Consider the following 17,409-nt stretch of genomic DNA (forward strand, 5'->3'; position numbering starts at 1 on the left):
ATCAGATAGAGATAATGCAAGAATAGGTCTAATAATAAATAAGAAAACAAAAACGTGGAAAACAATGAACTGCATAATGAACACATTATCAAAGTCAAGATGGACACAGAGCCAAGACCCAGATCAGTAGTGCAAGCAGTACCGTGTCTGCAGATGAAGGAGAAATCATTCAGTCCATCATGAGGGATGAAAATTTAATTGTGGTTTACGATTGATATGGTATACAATTGCACGGGCTTTCGTGAGAAGGTGGTTACCACAAAGTTTTCTGAATGTGGTGCTACGTCATATTGTAAAATAACTACCATATTTACCCAATTATAAGACACATTTTTTTCTCAAATTCGTGATTTGAAAAATAGAGTGTCATCTTGTATTCACAGATTAAACTATTACTGATGATGATAACATTTTCGCATTGTTTAATAGAGTATATAGGGGTTGTCTTACATTTACAGATAATCTTTCACTTCTGAGGACACATCCAGATTCATTTTGAAGAATTTGGAAGGGTGGGACTGGGAAAACAATACTCAAGCTCGAACAGGCTCAGTATTTCCAGATATGCTGGAGCACTCGATACAGCATTGATATTGCTCGGACAAATGACTTGAATCGTGCTAGTGCAAGGTATACATGAGAAACTACGAATTACCCACTACAGCAATCTATTGTGCTGCTTAAAATTTGATAGTTTTGTGAAACCCAGGAGGAAATAGCTTTAAATTCTATCATCATACGAACTCTTGTTGTGTTTGAACAGGTTTCCAATAAAAGTTTTCATATATGTGTAAATACTGTATAAAAACATTATGCCGATTCTTGAGTAAAGGTAACATTCAAAGGTGAAAATGTTGTCCTTCAAAACTTTATTCTTAACTCAAATCTGTACGTATTTTATTTGGTTATGAGACACTGTAATAATTTTCTGAGTGGGTTGCAGATGAGAGATTCGGTCACTGTTGACGTATTAGAAACATAACCATCTTTTAGTCTGCTTTAGAGCATTATGGTGGCATTCAAATGAAACAAGGAAGAAAATTAATCCAGAATGAAATGTTTAACTAATGAAGTAAATACTGTTAAACTGACTGTAATTGTTATCTTGCAACTAAATCACAGCAGTGAGACCTGTAGTGGAGATAGTACCAACAGGCATCATTAGATCATGTGACGAGCGTAATTTTGAGAATTGGACTGAATTGTGATTGAGATCTTTTATTTATATATTAGTTGCTGTTGTTACAAATGACTTGCATCCTAGAAGAAATTGCAGTCCTTGTTTCACAGTAGCTAAAGCACAGCATCACAGAATGTTTGGAGAGGGAGCTCTACACCTGCTTGGCTGTGAACAAGGACGAATGCGAGGAGGAGAGTACTGAGCAGGCAGTGTGTTGTATTAATAAAAAATATTATTACTAAATAAATATTATTAAATATTGATATGAAAACAATTTTTTACTGGATATAATATGACTGCATTATTAGAAATGTTCTGTGCTTATTTGAATTTTTCTTGGCTATCGGATTTTGCTTACATTTCAATTGTAGTTGCAGACAGCAGACTCCGAGAACACCGATGCTTGTCATAATCGAGAAAATCCCCCTTATATGGTTTTCCCTCTACATCAATAAATAAAAAATACTTGATACTGTTGTTCAGTATACTATTATTCATGCACACACATGATACATAGGACTTCATATGAAAGTTTTTTCTTCCATTTGTCTGCACCTCACTGCACATTCATAATTAACATCTTTGCTAATGCTTATGATCTAACGGTGTTTCAATTTTTTGTTTTTGAATAAATGTTAACTTAGCGATATCCTGTTTGTTTTTTTTTTTTTTTTTTTTTTGAATGGATATGTCTGCTTATCCTATGTATGTTAAGTTTTTTCAAGAAATTAAAAGATATATACATAATATGGTAGTCCATTACATATCTGAATTTAGCATGTTAACTAATGTTCAGTTTGCTTCTCTCACTGCCAGTTTTTGCACAGGTGCACTGGCCAATTTGGCGGGCTAAGAGCTAGATGCTACCGTTGCATGTGCGTGCACTCGCTTTCTTAATGTTGATGTCACCTTGAATGTCACACTTTCAGCTGAGTGTCACATATCGAAGAATTGCCATTATTGACAACTTGCTTGAAAGGAGTTACGTATTCTACCCATCGGATGTGTTTGTGAGGGGTGTAAATCCTAATAAACTGGTTAAATTCTTTAAAAACCCATTCTCCTGGGCTTGCTTCTGGGTTAAAAAGGCGTACTAATATGTGCTTTATGCCCAGTGAGGTCATAAATTGTTTCCACTTTTGCCCAGAGAATTATGAAGCATTATCAGTTAGTAGTACCTTTGGTTTACCTACTCTTCTCAAATAGTCTCTCTCAATTCTTTTTCTGATATTTGTGGCTGTTGCATTTTTAATGGCATACATTTTGATATGTTTCAAGAAAATATCATATAGTAATACTACATATCTTACTCCTCCTCTACATCTTGAATATGGACCAGCTATGTCCAGGGATACAATATCTATAGAGTTTTTTTGTGAGTATTGGGTGTAGCTCAGTATATTTTGGCACATTGTACTCTTTTGACATATTGCACACTTTCTTAATACCTGTAGGACTTGTCTTCTCAAATTTGGAAAATAACGAAGTGTTGCAATATTTCCAGTACATTTGCTCACTCCATAATGTCACCATATTTCATGTGTATGTCTTATAAATTCCTCCATATATTCTTCAGGAACACACACACACACACACACACACACACACACACACACACACACACCATTAATCAGATTTTTCATGTCTCCTATGAAACACATCGCCCTTGTACTCCTCATATCATTTACTTACCTTTCCACCCTTCATCTCGCTTAAGGTTTCTGTGATCTTGCTGTTGTATAATTTTCATTAGCTTACAAGATGTATGGTAATCATACAGTTGTGCTGTACCTTGCATCAATAACGTTCTGGGTTCTGCATCCTGCTCTGTTAATTCATCAAGTTCCTCTAAACCTTGTGGTAACCTGGACAAGGCATCTGCAATAACATTCTGACTTCCTTTAATATAAATGAACTTAAAATTGAATTCTTGTAAATATAGACACCACCTAGCGATGGTGTAATGTTTACATGTTAAAAGAAATGACAGTGACTGATGGTCACAATAAACTTTGGTATTCTTGCCTCACAAAAAATATTCCAACTTTTTAAATACACATATTTCCGCTAAACTTTCCAATTCTGACTCAGAGTAAGATCTTTCTGCTTCTGAAAACATGCGACAAGCAAAACTGATGACCTTGAGTACTTCATTACCTTCTTTCTGTCGTATGTGGAACAAGCATACCAACAGCCCTTGAAATGGGGCATCTGTGCATAGACAAAATCCTTGGACACGTCAGGGTGGCTAAGAATGTTTGCATTGATTAATTCCTGCGTAATGTTATTAAAATCCTCCTGACATTTATCATCCCACAACCAAAGCCTATTTTTCATAACAAGTTGAGTAATGCATCACTGTTCATGAGTTGCTGTGGTACGAATTTACAAAAAAAGGATGCTAGTCCTAAAAAAGCTTTTAGTTGTTTTTTATTCCTTGAAGTAGGACACTTGCTTGTGGCATCAAGTCTTTTAGGATCAGCTATTATACCTTGTTCTGACACAACGTGTCCTAAAAATTTGACTTGCTCCATTCCAAAATTTTTAAATTGACTGTTACTCTTTAATCTGCAAATCATTGAAGCACCTGCTCAATGAGCTTGATATGTTCTAACCAAGTGGGTGTGGCTATTATTATGTTGTCTACATAAACAGTGACTTTGCTTAGCAGTCTGGTCCCAAAACCTTGTCCAATGCAGATATAAACACTCCTGTTCTAATGTTCAGTCCAAAAGGTAGCACACGAAATTCGTAACTTCTGCCACCACAAACACTGCTGTATATTTTCATCGTGGAGCTTTATTTGCCAGTAGAACATCTTGAGATCAAGTATACTGAAATATTTTTTATTGTAAAACTTGAGAAGCTGTTTGTCCAAGTTGTTTGGTACTATAATCTTATTGATACTTCTGGCATTGAGAACTGATCGTACTGAACATCTGGTTTGCTTACTGATAACATTGGACTAATATAGGGTGAAAATGAAGTTATTATATTTCCCCATTTAATCATATGATTGATCTCTTCCCTTACTGCCTCTCGTTTTGCCCATGGAATAGGATATGACATTACACAAAATGTCTCCCATGTTTAGACTTCAAATTTATTATTCATTACTCCTGGCTCCTTACTGAAAATATTGGCATACTTAAATAACAAGCTAAAAAGTTCTTGTCATTGCATATCATTTAGTACTTGTGATTCACTTAGTTTCTGCTTTACCATTTCGTAACCAACTTCAGTGTTTGCTTCTTGTTCAGTATCAAATTTGTTTGTGAAATATACAACTGGAAAGGAATATTGTGCTACTACATTTGACTCTGGTTTATTTTTGTTACTTTCATCAGCTGTTTTGACTAAATCAATAGAAAAGATCTGATCCTTTACAAAAAGGTGACATTTACCATTACCTATGGCAATCGGTGTGTTGTATGTTCTAAACATATCCATGCCAATAAGACAATTAACTATAAGTTTGTCAATTATAAGAAAGTTGCACTTCACTGTAAAATGTTCATTTTGTAATGGAATAAGTGCCTGATGCCTAACAAATTTAGTCTTACTGTCCGTAGCAGTTTTCACCTTGCAATTTTGTACAGGAAATGTAGGGAATTTGCCTCTCTTCTTCAATTCACAAAAAAATGCATTTGACATAGGTTGGTAGTTGCACCTGTATCGAAAATTAACTGTGTGAATGTTAAACGTTTACGCCTTGATCATTGCTTGTACTTGTTCTTTCTTGACTTTATCTACTATATCCAACTCCTGCTGATACAAATCATCCTTGATGTCAGTTAGTTTGTCAAACCTTACAAAACATGTCTCTAGTTTTGCTTAGCCTCCATTCCCTAAGAGGTCAATAACCTGGGGCATAACTAAGACCGGTTGGTGTTTTCAGATGACGTAGTGTGACTTAGTTCATTACTTGGAGTAATTTTCAGTGAGTTGCACTGTGTGTGTACTTCGCCCATATTTGTTGTTAGCTGCATTGCAGCTATTCTGCTGTCCAAAGATCGACTGCGGTACAGGGTAAGGCATGGCATTGAAGTCACTTGCATGGTTCGTGTTACTCTTCTATAGCATTCATTTCTTTCCAGGCTGCCTGATATCAATCTGCCTGCTATGGCCATTACTGCTGTGTGGTGCTGTTTTGTCCTGAGTGCAGCTAGCCTCATCTTGAAACCCCTTATGTGTACGTTATTCTGACCCACGTATCGCCACACTCGCAGTTACCAGCCTGTGGCTGCTAATGCAGTACTTCACAGTGGCTTTCTCTCTACTTGTTATTAATTTTTGCTAAAAAAAATGGTTCAAATGGCTCTGAACACTATGGGACTTAACCTCTGAGGTCATCAGTCCCCTAGAACTTAGAATTACTTAGACCTAACAAACCTAGAGACATCACACACATCCAGACAGGATTCGAACCTGTGACTGTAGCAGTCTCACAGCTCCAGACTGTAGCGCCTAGAACCGCACGGCCACTCCGGCCGGCTTTTGCTGAAAACTGGATAGTAGCATTATATATTACATATATTAAAAAAATAATTAAACTGTTTCCATCCATATTCAATATGGTGTTGTCCAAACATGTGAACTAAATTGGTCAAGAACTTTTTCAAGATATTAGGTACCAATGTTTTCCCTTATATACAGGGTGCTGCATTGATAGTGACTGGGCCAAATATCTCACAAAATAAGCATCAAACGAAAAAATTAAAAAGAACGAAACTCGTCTAGCTTGAAGGGGGAAACCAGATGGCGCTATGGTTGGCCCGCTAGATGGTGTTGCCATGGGTCAAGCTGATATCAACTACGCTTTTGTAAATAGGAACCCCCATTTTTTATTACATATTCGTGTGGTACATAAAGAAATACGAATGTTTTAGTTGGACCACTTTTTTCACTTTGTGATAGATGGCGCTGTAATAGTCACAAACGTATAAGTACGTGGTATCACGCAACATTCCACCAGTGCGGATGGTATTTGCTTCGTGATACATTACCCATGTTAAAATGGACCATTTACGAATTGCGGTAAAGGTCGATATCGTGTTGATGTATGGCTATTGTGATCAAAATGCACAATGGGCGTGTGTGCTATGTATGCTGCTCGGTATCCTGGATGACATCGTCTAAGTGTCCGGACCGTTCTCTGGATAGTTACATTATTTAAGGAAACAGGAAGTTTTCAGCCACTTCTGAAATGTCAGCCATGACCTGCAACAAATGATGATGCCCAAGTATGTGTTTTAGCTGTTGTCGCAGCTAATCCACCCATCTGTAGCAGACAAAATGTGCAAGAATTGGGAATCTCAAAAACGTCAGTATTGAGAATGATACATCAACATTGATTGCACCCGTACCATATTTCTATGCACCAGTTATTGCTTGGTGACGACTTTGAATGTCGTGTACAGTTCTGCCACTGGGCACAAGAGAAATAACGGGGCGATGACAGATTTATATAACTGCGTAGGCTTCCACGGCCAGAGTTAGTCGACATAAAAGTTTTCTGGGTATGGTACCACATCATAATGTAAAAAACTACTGCTGCTGGAGAAAAACCAATGTTTCGGCCACAGTTGCAGAGGCCTTCTTCTGGGTCTAAGAAGAAGGTCTGCAACTGTGGCCAAAACGTTGGTTTTTCTCCAGCAGCAGTAGATTTTTACATTATGACGCGGTACCATACCCAAAAACTTTTATGTTGATGACAGATTTTTTGCACGCATTCTATTTAGCAACGAAGCATCATTCACCAACAGCAGTAATGTAAACTGGCTTAATATGCACTATTGGGCAATGGAAAATCTACAATGGCTGCAACAAGTAGAACAGCGGCGACCTTGGTGCATTAATGTATGGTGCAGCATTATGGAAGGAAGGATAATTGCCCCCATTTTATCGATGCCAATTTAAGTGGTGCAATATATGCCTATTTCCTATGTAATGTTCTACCGATGTCGCTACAAGATTTTTCACTGCTTGACAGAATGGCGATGTACTTCCAACATGATGGATGTGCGGCACATAGCTTGTGTGCGGTTGAAACAGTGTTGAATAGCATATTTCATGACAGTTGGATTGGTCGTCGAAGCACCATACCATGGCCCACACGTTCACCCGATCTGATGTCCCCAGATTTCTTTCTGTGAGGGAAAAATGAAGGATATTTTCTATCATGATCCCTCGACAACGCCTGACAACATGCGTCAGCGTACTGTCAATGCATGTGTGAACATTACGGAAGGCGAACCACTTGCTGTTGAGAGGAATGTCGTTACACGTATTGCCAAATGCATTAAGGTTGATGGACATCATTTTGAGCATTTATTGCATTAATGTGGTATTTGCAGGTAATTACGCTGTAACAGCATGCGTTCTCAGAAATGGTAAGTTCACAAAGGTACATGTATCGCATTGGAACAACCAAAATGAAATGTTCAGACATACCTACGTTCTGTATTTTAATTTAAAAAACCTACCCGATTCCAACTGTTCGTCTAAAATTGTGAGCCATGTGTTTGTGACTATTACAGTGCCGTCTATCAGAAAGCGAAAAAAGTTTTCCAACTAAAACATTCATATTTTTTACGTGCTACATGAATATGTAAAAAAAATGGAGGTTCCTATTTTTAAAAAACACTGTTGATATCCGTTTAACCTATGGCAACGCCATCTAGAGGGCCAACCATAGCGCCATCTGCTTTCCCCCTTCAAGCTAGACAAGTTTCCTTCTTTGTAGTTTTTTCATTTGATGCTTATTTCATGAGATATTTGGCCCGGTCACGATCAATGGACCACCGCCCTGTATATCTGAATATTGTGTAAAAATCTGAAGCCAAATCGGCCAAGAATTTTCAGAGATATTTGGTAACAGTGGTTCGCCATTTATACAAGTATATTGCACATATATTTAGATATAATATATATTAAAATACGGGGCTAATCCCAAAAGTAAGGTCTCCTATTTTTTAATAAGTACATAGACCTGTTTATTTCTACAATGATTTACACAGTTTGCAGCTTGATCATTTACCTATTTTTCGACATAATCAACATTTCTGTCGATGCATTTTTGTAGACGCTGTGGCAGTTTTTGTATGCCCATGTCATACCAGCTCGCCGCTATGCTGTTCACAAAGTTATGAACCTCTTCTTTCACTTTGTCGTCGGACGAGGTGAAAGACTTTCTGAACAGCATGGTGGTGAGCTGATATGACATGGGCATACAAAAACTGCCACAGCGTTATGAGATTTCAGCTCCTCAACACCAAATTAAAACGTTGCATTAGGAGGTGTCTGCTTCATGCAAAAGGTCTTGAGTTCATATTGACGACGACAAGTAATTCTTCATTACAGACGTTTATTTACAAAACAGAACTGACAGAATTCACAGACTCAACAACTGACTATCAGAGCTAACCGCACTGCATATCCGAACTGGCAACTGACAACTCCTAGGTGTATTAATATCTTTCCAAACAATGAGAGTCTTTGACAATGTTTTGTTTACAATACGATAGCAATTCACGACTTAAAATTAAATTAGACATTACAGAATTTTAGTACAGATTAAAGTAAGTAAAAGGATCAGTACATATAAATTCTTACAAGCATAATTTCCAAATAGATTTTATAACATTTTTCTACCAGCTTCTGGATAACCTTCACCAGATTTGTACCGATGTTTCCAGAAATATCTTGACATTTGATTCTGGATATTTCTTGAGTGATTTAGAACAACTATTTATATGTAAAGTGATTTAAATCGTGTTTCAAAACGTAAATAAATCTTTTTAGCAGTATTTCTTGATACAAATCGTCTTTCGAAATTAGGTTATGAAACAGTTTTCACAAGTTTTCGTATTTTTGCGATCATAATATAGAATTTCTCCATAGAAAGTTCCAGAAGTGTGCATTAAACGTTCATTTACAGACTTTCTCTTTAGCTGGTGAGTTTTTAAAAATATCTTGTCCATATTATACGAAATAATTTAGCTCAAAACTGATAATTTATACAATTAATCAGAGCTACAGCAAACAATTAGTCTTTCTTTTACAAAATGAAATATAATTACAAAATTGAATGAAAATAGGTTACTAACACTAATATATATTTACATTAATTCTATTTTTGTTCTTTCTGTGCAAAATGTCCTAATATTGACACAGTACAATATTTAAACATCACCAAAGTTTCCCTTTACATTTTGCATATCTGTATCGACATCCCCTAAAAGTCTACAGTATCGAATACTTCAATATGTCCCAATATGTCCTGTAATGTTACAGCGTCTACAAAAATGCATTGACATAAATGATAATTATGTCAAAAAATAGCTAAATGCTCAAGCTGTCAACTGATGTAAATCATTGTAGAAATAAACAGGTCTATGTACTTATAAAAAAATAGGAGACCTTACTTTTGGGATTACCCTCGTATATAGCCTATTTCTGTCTGGATGTTGATTAGAGTAATGTGGAAAAATTTGATGTCATCAGTCAAGAACTTTTCGAGATTTTTGGTAACAGTCATCTCTTCACATATTACATATATCATATGTATTTTTTATCTGTTCAAAAATATATATACCCTGAGTGGTCATTAGAGTAACGTGGAAAAAAATTGAGTAAATAACATTTTCCCATTATAGAGTTTTATTAGAGTATCTTGTAAACATTTGAAACAAATCAGTCAAGTATATTTTGAGATTTTTGGCAACAGCACTAAACAACAACTTGTCTTTATATAGTAGTACAGGTACCTTTTTTTTCCTGCCCTATTCTCGGCTTCATAATAGAATCACCAGCGTTTGTCATGATTTTGGCAATTTTAGTTAGTTGTGAACAACACTTACTGAGTAAGTTAATGAGAGTGTCAATAAACATATAAAAGGCACTGTCACGTTGTTACAGTTACTCAAACTTTCACACTCTACTTCAGATAACTTGGACCTCAAGTGCATAATGTGGTTTGGTTTTAACATTATGAACTCCTTAACATAGGAGGGTTGCTGTACACTATGATTAACACTTTCAGTAGTCAGCCATAAACGTAGATGATCTGATTGTATTGGATCCATCACATTGTAATTGAATTAATTTTTATCTAGGTTGGTAATTATAGTGTGATATTATGCAACACTGAAAGCAAAGAAGGGAAAGCAAAAAGGTGGAAGGAGCATATAGAGGGTCTATACAAGGGTGATGTACTTCAGGACAATATTATGGTAATGGAAGAGGATGTAGATGAAGATGAAATGGGAGATACGATACTGCATGAAGAGTTTGACAGAGCACTGAAAGACCTGAGTCGAAACAAGGCCCCCGGAGTAGACAACATTCCATTGGAACTACTGACGGCCTTGGGAGAGCCAGTCCTGACAAAACTGTACCATCTGGTGAGCAAGATGTATGAAACAGGCGAAATACCCTCAGACTTAAAGAAAAATATAATAATTCTAATCCCAAAGAAAGCAGGTGTTGACTGATGTGAAAATTACCGAACTATCAGTTTAATAATCTACAGCTGCAAAATACTAACTTGAATTCTTTACAGACGAATGGAAAAAGTAGTAGAAGCCGACCTCGGGGAAGATCAGTTTGGATTCCGTAGAAATACTGGAACACGTGAGGCAATACTGACCTTACAACTTATCTTAGAAGAAAGATTAAGGAAAGGCAAACCTACGTTTCTAGCATTTGTAGACTTAGAGAAAGCTTTTGACAATGTTGACTGGAATACTCTCTTTCAAATTCTAAAGGTGGCAGGGGTAAAATAAAGGGAGCGAAAGGCTATTTACAATTTGTACAGAAACCAGATAGCAGTTATAAGAGTCCAGGGACATGAAAGGGAAGCAGTGGTTGGGAAGGGAGTAAGACAAGGTTGCAGCCTCTCCCCGATGTTATTCAATCTGTATATTGAGTAAGCAGTAAAGGAAACAAACGAAAAATTCGGAGTAGGTATTAAAATCCATGAAGAAGAAATAAAAACTTTGAGGTTCACCGATGACATTATAATTCTGTCAGAGACAGCAAAGGACTTGGAAGAGCAGTTGAACAGAATGGACAGTGTCTTGAAAGGAGGATATAAGATGAACATCAACAAAAGCAAAACGAGGATAATGGAATGTAGTCGAATTACATCAGGTGATGCTGAGGGAATTAGATTAGGAAATGAGACACGTAAAGTAGTAAAGGAGTTTTGCTATTTGGGGAGCAAATTAACTGATGACGGTCGAAGTAGAGAGGATATAAAATGTAGACTGGCAATGGCAAGGAAAGGGTTTCTGAAGAAGAGAAATTTGTTAACATCGAGTATAGATTTAAGTGTCTGGAAGTCATTTCTGAAAGTATTTGTATGGAGTGTAGCCATGTGTGGAAGTGAAACATGGACGATAAATAGTTTGAACAAGAAGAGAATAGAAGCTTTCGAAATGTGGTGCTACAGAAGAATGCTGAAGATTAGATAGGTAGATCACATAACTAATGAGGAAGTATTAAATAGGATTGGGGAGAAGAGAAGTTTGTGGCACAAGTTGACTAGAAGAAGGGATCGTTTGGTAGGACATGTTCTGAGGCATCAAGGGATCACCAAATTAGCACTGGGGGGCAGCGTGGAGGGTAAAAATCGTAGAGGAAGACCAAGAGATGAATACACTAAGCAGATTCAGAAGGATGTAGGTTGCAGTAGGTACTGGGAGATGAAGAAGCTTGCACAGGATAGAGTAGCATGGAGAGCTGCATCAGACCAGTCTCAGGACTGAAGACAACAACAACAGCAACAACAACATTATGCATCTTGTCTTGTTGGATGTTCATTAGTCCAATACAAATTGACAGCTTATAAATAGTTAAGCAGGCCACCATTTGTGTTTTACACATAATGTTAAGTTTAACTTCGGCAAGAAACAAAAGGTTGAAGTTGCCATATTTCATCTCCAGGTTCTCAAGATATTCAGTAAATGCTGTAATATCAGATTTTGAGTTACAATTGACAGAGACAAACATTAGCGTAATGCTAGAAATAAGTACAGCCACAATTTCAAAACTTACCTCTTGAAAAAACATTTCACATTTAGTGTGTCATAGCTAATATTTTACACTTTATTTACAAAAATAGCTATTTCTCCAAGGCTATTTTAGCCCTACCGTGTACTTGCTTAGCACATGTCCTACATGGAAGTAAAAGGCAGATTCAGCTTGTATGGGCCACTGGTCATTTATGCACAAGATATACCACAGTTTGTGTTTAAGAACTTATCTAGTTCATTTAATTTTTTATGTAAGACATTAGTAACGTACTGTCAGTGGCTACTGGTTCGGAAAGCATATGACATTCGTCTTTTCACATTTATTATTGGCAGCGGGCTCCCACTAAGCAGCCTTCTGCTTTGACTCAGTGCTCCAATTTATCTCAAGTTATAACAGTTTATTTCTTAGACAATGAATGTTTAGGCTTTAAATCTTTGTGTAACTAGGATAAGGACTGGTTACAGTCATATTTATGTTATGCTGTGTCATATTCCTTCATATGTCCTGTTGACATCCCAAAAACCCACGAGAAGTGCAGGTTTTCTGTGTCTCACGGATCATTCACTGAACTGTGATTAGTTGCCTGCTACTGTTGCATCCATTTCTGTTGTTGTTGTTGTTGTTGGTGGTGGTGGTGGTGGTGGTGGTGGTGCTGCTGCTGCTGCTGTTTGAGATCCAAGAACTTATATTTGATTTCATATGATGTAACTTCACTGTCTGCAGATTTGACTCCAGATTTTCTAGATAGTACCTATTTCTTGTTTATGAGAGGTATTACCTCTCGGGCATCATCCTGCATTTTTGAGATTTTGTTTACTGATCACTGTTGTTATAACGCTTTCTCATTCCTGTTCACATACCGGACAATTGTTGTTTCGCTTAGGATATTCAGAGCCAGTGAATTAGCATTAAGCGATTTCTGGGGCCATCTAAGAGGAATAGGTTTCTATTGTGGTGGTATTTTGTTTTCTTCTTCCATAATTGCTGCATTTAGAAAGGTACTTAATGCATTTTTTCCTGACAAGTTGAGGTGCGTCATGTGGTTAGTAAACTGGAAATTAACAAACATCTAGCTCACAGCCAAGATTTAATCCTAAATGACCAGACACAGCTCAATACTTCCCTCTCCTAAACTTCATATAATCATCAGTGTTGTTCATTATTTCCTACACTGTCTGTTCCTACATATTCCCATGTTCCTGTATTCATTAAGTTCTTTTGTTTTATTGAAGCAGTCTATGTATTCCGTATAGACTGTAGTTTCAACTGTTAAGGCTTTCATTCAACTGGTACTTGTATTATGGTCCATGTTTAACACCTCTTGTTGTTGTCTCATCAAATATTGTGTATATTTTACTTGGTTCATTAATTTAGTGCGAACTGTTACATAGCCACAGTTTTGAATATAATGTCAATGTTAAAATGCAGTATCACCACACTCTCAAAGATTGCATTTACTGTATGTTCCCTCAAACTCCTCCATTTTCCTGCATTTATTTATTTCTGTTTATCTTACTGATACTGCTTAAGTTCCTTATGTATTCTGTAGTTACATTGACAATTGTTTCTTCTTTTAATTGGTTTGTGTATCACTCTCCGTGTTTTATAACTCCTGGCGTAGCCTGGAATGTAGAATGTAGTTTATTTGTCTCATAACGCGCAGTTGCAAATCAAAGATTTTTGTACTGGAGACACGTCAAATTATTAAAAAATAAAGGTTATAATAATTAACAATTTACAGTAGGCATTTCTGCATTTTTACACTTGAACAGTTTAAGAAGAACATATATAACACTTATGCTCATTTTGCAGCTTGCAGTACAATTTATACAATATATTAACAATTTATTGTTGTTGTGGTCTTCAGTCCTGAGACTGGTTTGATGCAGCTCTCCAGCTACTCTATCCTGTGCAACCTTCCTTAATCTCCCAGTACCTACCGCAACCTACATCCTTCTGAATCTCCTTAGTGTACTCATCTCTTTGTCTCCCTCTACGATTTTTACCCTCCACGCTGCCCTCCAATACTAAATTGGTGATCCCTTGATGCCTCAGAACATGTCCTACCAACCGATCCCTTCTTCTAGTCAAGTTGTACCACAAACTTCTCCCCAATCCTATTCAATACTTCCTCAAAATTATGTCATCTACCCATCTAATCTTCAGCATTCTTCTGTAGCACCACATTTCAAAAGCTTCTATTCTCTTCTTGTCCAAACTATTTATCATCCATGTTTCACTTCCATACATGGCTACACTCCATACAAACACTTTAAGAAAATATTTCCTGACTCTTAAATCTATACTTGATGTTAACAAATTTCTCTTCTCAGAAACCCTTTCCTTGCCATTGGCAGTCTACATTTTATATCCTCTCTACTTCGACCGTCATCAGGTATTTTGCTCCCCAAATAGCAAAACTCCTTTACTACTTTAAGTGTCTTATTTCTTAATCTAATTCCTTCTGCATCACGCGACTTAATTCGACTACATTCCATTATCCTGGTTTTGCTTTTGTTGATGTTAATCTTATATCCTCCTTTCAAGACACTATCCATTCCATTCAACTGCTCTTCCAAGTCAATTGCTGTCCCTGACAGAATTACAATGTCATCGGCGAACCTCAACATTTTTATTTCTTCTCCATGGATTTTAATACCTACTCCGAATTTTTCTTTTGTTTCCTTTACTGCTTGCTCAATATACAGATTTAATAATATCGGGGAGAGACTACAGCCCTATCTCACTCCCTTCCCAACCACTGCTTCCCTTTCCTTCCCCCTTTGAATCTTATAACTGCCATCTGGTTTCTGTACAAATTGTACCTTTCGCTCCCTATATTTTACCCCTGCCTCCTTTAGAATTTGAAAGAGAGTATTCCAGTCAACATTGTCAAAAGCTTTCTCTAAGTCTACAAATGCTAGAAACGTAGGTTTGCCCTTCCTTAATCTAGCTTCTAAGATAAGTTGTAGGGTCAGTATTGCCTCACGTGTTCCAACATTTCTATGGAATTCAAACTGATCTTCCCCGAGGTAAGCTTCTACTAGTTTTTCCATTCGTCTGTAAAGAATTCGCGTTAGTATTTTGCATCTGTGACTTATTAAAGTGATAGTTCGAACAATTTATTATACAATACATATTGATTGTTTTCTTTTCAAATTGCCAAACTGTCCTGTATGAATTCTTCAATTGAATAATAACATTTTTCCATTAGTGTATTAAATAACAATCTTTTTATTGGTTCAGACTCCACATTTAACAGATTTGTGTTATTTAATTTATTGTAAATTTTTAATCCCATGTAGAATGGTGTTTGAGCATAAAATTGTAAATTATGAGAGGCAAGTTTGAAACTGTGTATGTGACGAGTACTGTAATTGTGGTTGAAATGAAAATTGTCAAGTGTCTTTTGATTTTTACAAATGAAAATAAAGATTTCATAACTGTACAAAGAAGGGATAGTTAGTGTTTTTAATTTTTTAAATAATGGGTACATGATGATCTTTTTTGGACTAAACACATGTTTCTAAGTAATCTCGGGCTGTTCATAGGGTTTCCGCAGAAAATTATTCCATGCTGAAGTATAGTCTCAAAGTAGCTGTGGCAGACTATCTTCCTGGTGGCCATAAGAGTGTAACCAGATAAGACATTCATTGCATAAGCTAGGCTGTTTAGTTTGTTTGCTAAGAAGTCTACATGTGCCTTCCAATTTGAATTTTTATCAAGATTTAGACCTAGAAATTTTACATAACTTGATTCAGTCATTTCCTGATAGTCGTGCACTATTTTTGAGAGTGATGGTGTTTTAGCATTGAACTGCACTAATTGTGTTTTTGTGGCATTGAGTTTTAATACATTTTGCTGAAACCATTCTAGGTATCCCATTATATTTCCCACTGTATCATGAGTTTGTTCTAAATTGTCATTTTCAGTTAGAACCGAGGCGTCATCTGCAAATAAAACTGAGTGAACATCAATGTTTAAAGGTAAATCATTTATGTATGGCAGAAAAAGATAAGGCCCTAAAATTTTTCCAATCCGAGAATGATCTTTTCCATTTCAATTTAGAATAACTCTAAGTTTTCTTTCTGACAAATAAGATTTGAACTACTGTAATTCCCTGTTCAGGATTCCATACCTCTCTAGCTTGTGTAGAAGTATTTTAAGTGATTGACCAAGTCAAAAGCTTTGGTCAAATCACAAAAAATATGAGACCTTTTTACTATTGTCTAAAGCAGGGCTTATCTATTCAGTGACTTCCCTGATAGCATTTATTGTATTGTTCCCCTTTTGAAATCCAAACTGATTTTTACTGTAAAATAACTTTTTAACTGTAAAATAAAAACTTCTATAAGAAAGTTTGGAAGATGTTTTGCAACAATCCTTTCTATCACCTTACCAAACACTGGCAGCAGGGAAATAGGGCAGTAATTTCCCCTGTAATCTGGTGAGCCTTTCTTAAACAACAGTCTTATTTCAACATATTTTGACACGTCTGGGAAATATCCTTCCTCAAATGACCGATTAATAATTTTAGCCAATGGATGAGAAATAATGTTATAGACAGCGTTGACTACAGTTGTTGGAACGTCATCCTACCCAGCTGATTTCTTGTATTTAAAGACAGCATAGCATCTTCTATATCTTTTGGGATAATTCTTTTGAATGTTTTAATTCTTGCATTTTGTTTTATATTTACAAAGTTGACATCTACCTTGTCCTCGTGGGCTGTGATATCTACTTCTGATTTTGTCAAGTACTAATTTTATTTTATTTTATTAGTTTTGTTTATTAACAGAAACTGTTACGTACACATGCTGTTCCTCTTTTGTGTTAAAGTTTTTCCTGTCTACTCCATTTTTATTTACTTACTGTTCAGTTTTTTACTTTTTCATTGCATTATCGCCATACTGTCAAAGATGTTACTTACTGTGTGTTTCTGCTTCAGTCTAGGCATGTTACTTCTCTTCCATTGTTTTTTGTGAACATTGTAACTTCTTTGGTCACAATACTCAGTAAATGTCTGAAGATGGCCTTGTAAGCTGAAAAACAGTTAACACAATAAAAATTAATACTGTAGAACAAAAAGAAACAGGTGATCTTCATTTAATATAATGTTGTTCTACCAAGAACTGACAGAAGATTCTGTTAACATAACTCATTGTAGGTGACATTTTTTTGCTTAATGCTTT

General features: G+C 36.2%; 1 protein-coding gene across 2 annotated transcripts in view; it reads left to right on the plus strand.

Annotated features, from left to right (window-relative positions):
* Nucleotides 1-17,409, plus strand: part of LOC126282059 (DNA helicase MCM9-like) — a 143,797-nt gene that overhangs the window by 104,714 nt on the left and 21,674 nt on the right. The gene's annotated exons all lie outside the window — the stretch shown is intronic.

Source organism: Schistocerca gregaria, chromosome 7 (assembly GCF_023897955.1).
Source record: "Schistocerca gregaria isolate iqSchGreg1 chromosome 7, iqSchGreg1.2, whole genome shotgun sequence".
NCBI lineage: Eukaryota > Metazoa > Arthropoda > Insecta > Orthoptera > Acrididae > Schistocerca > Schistocerca gregaria.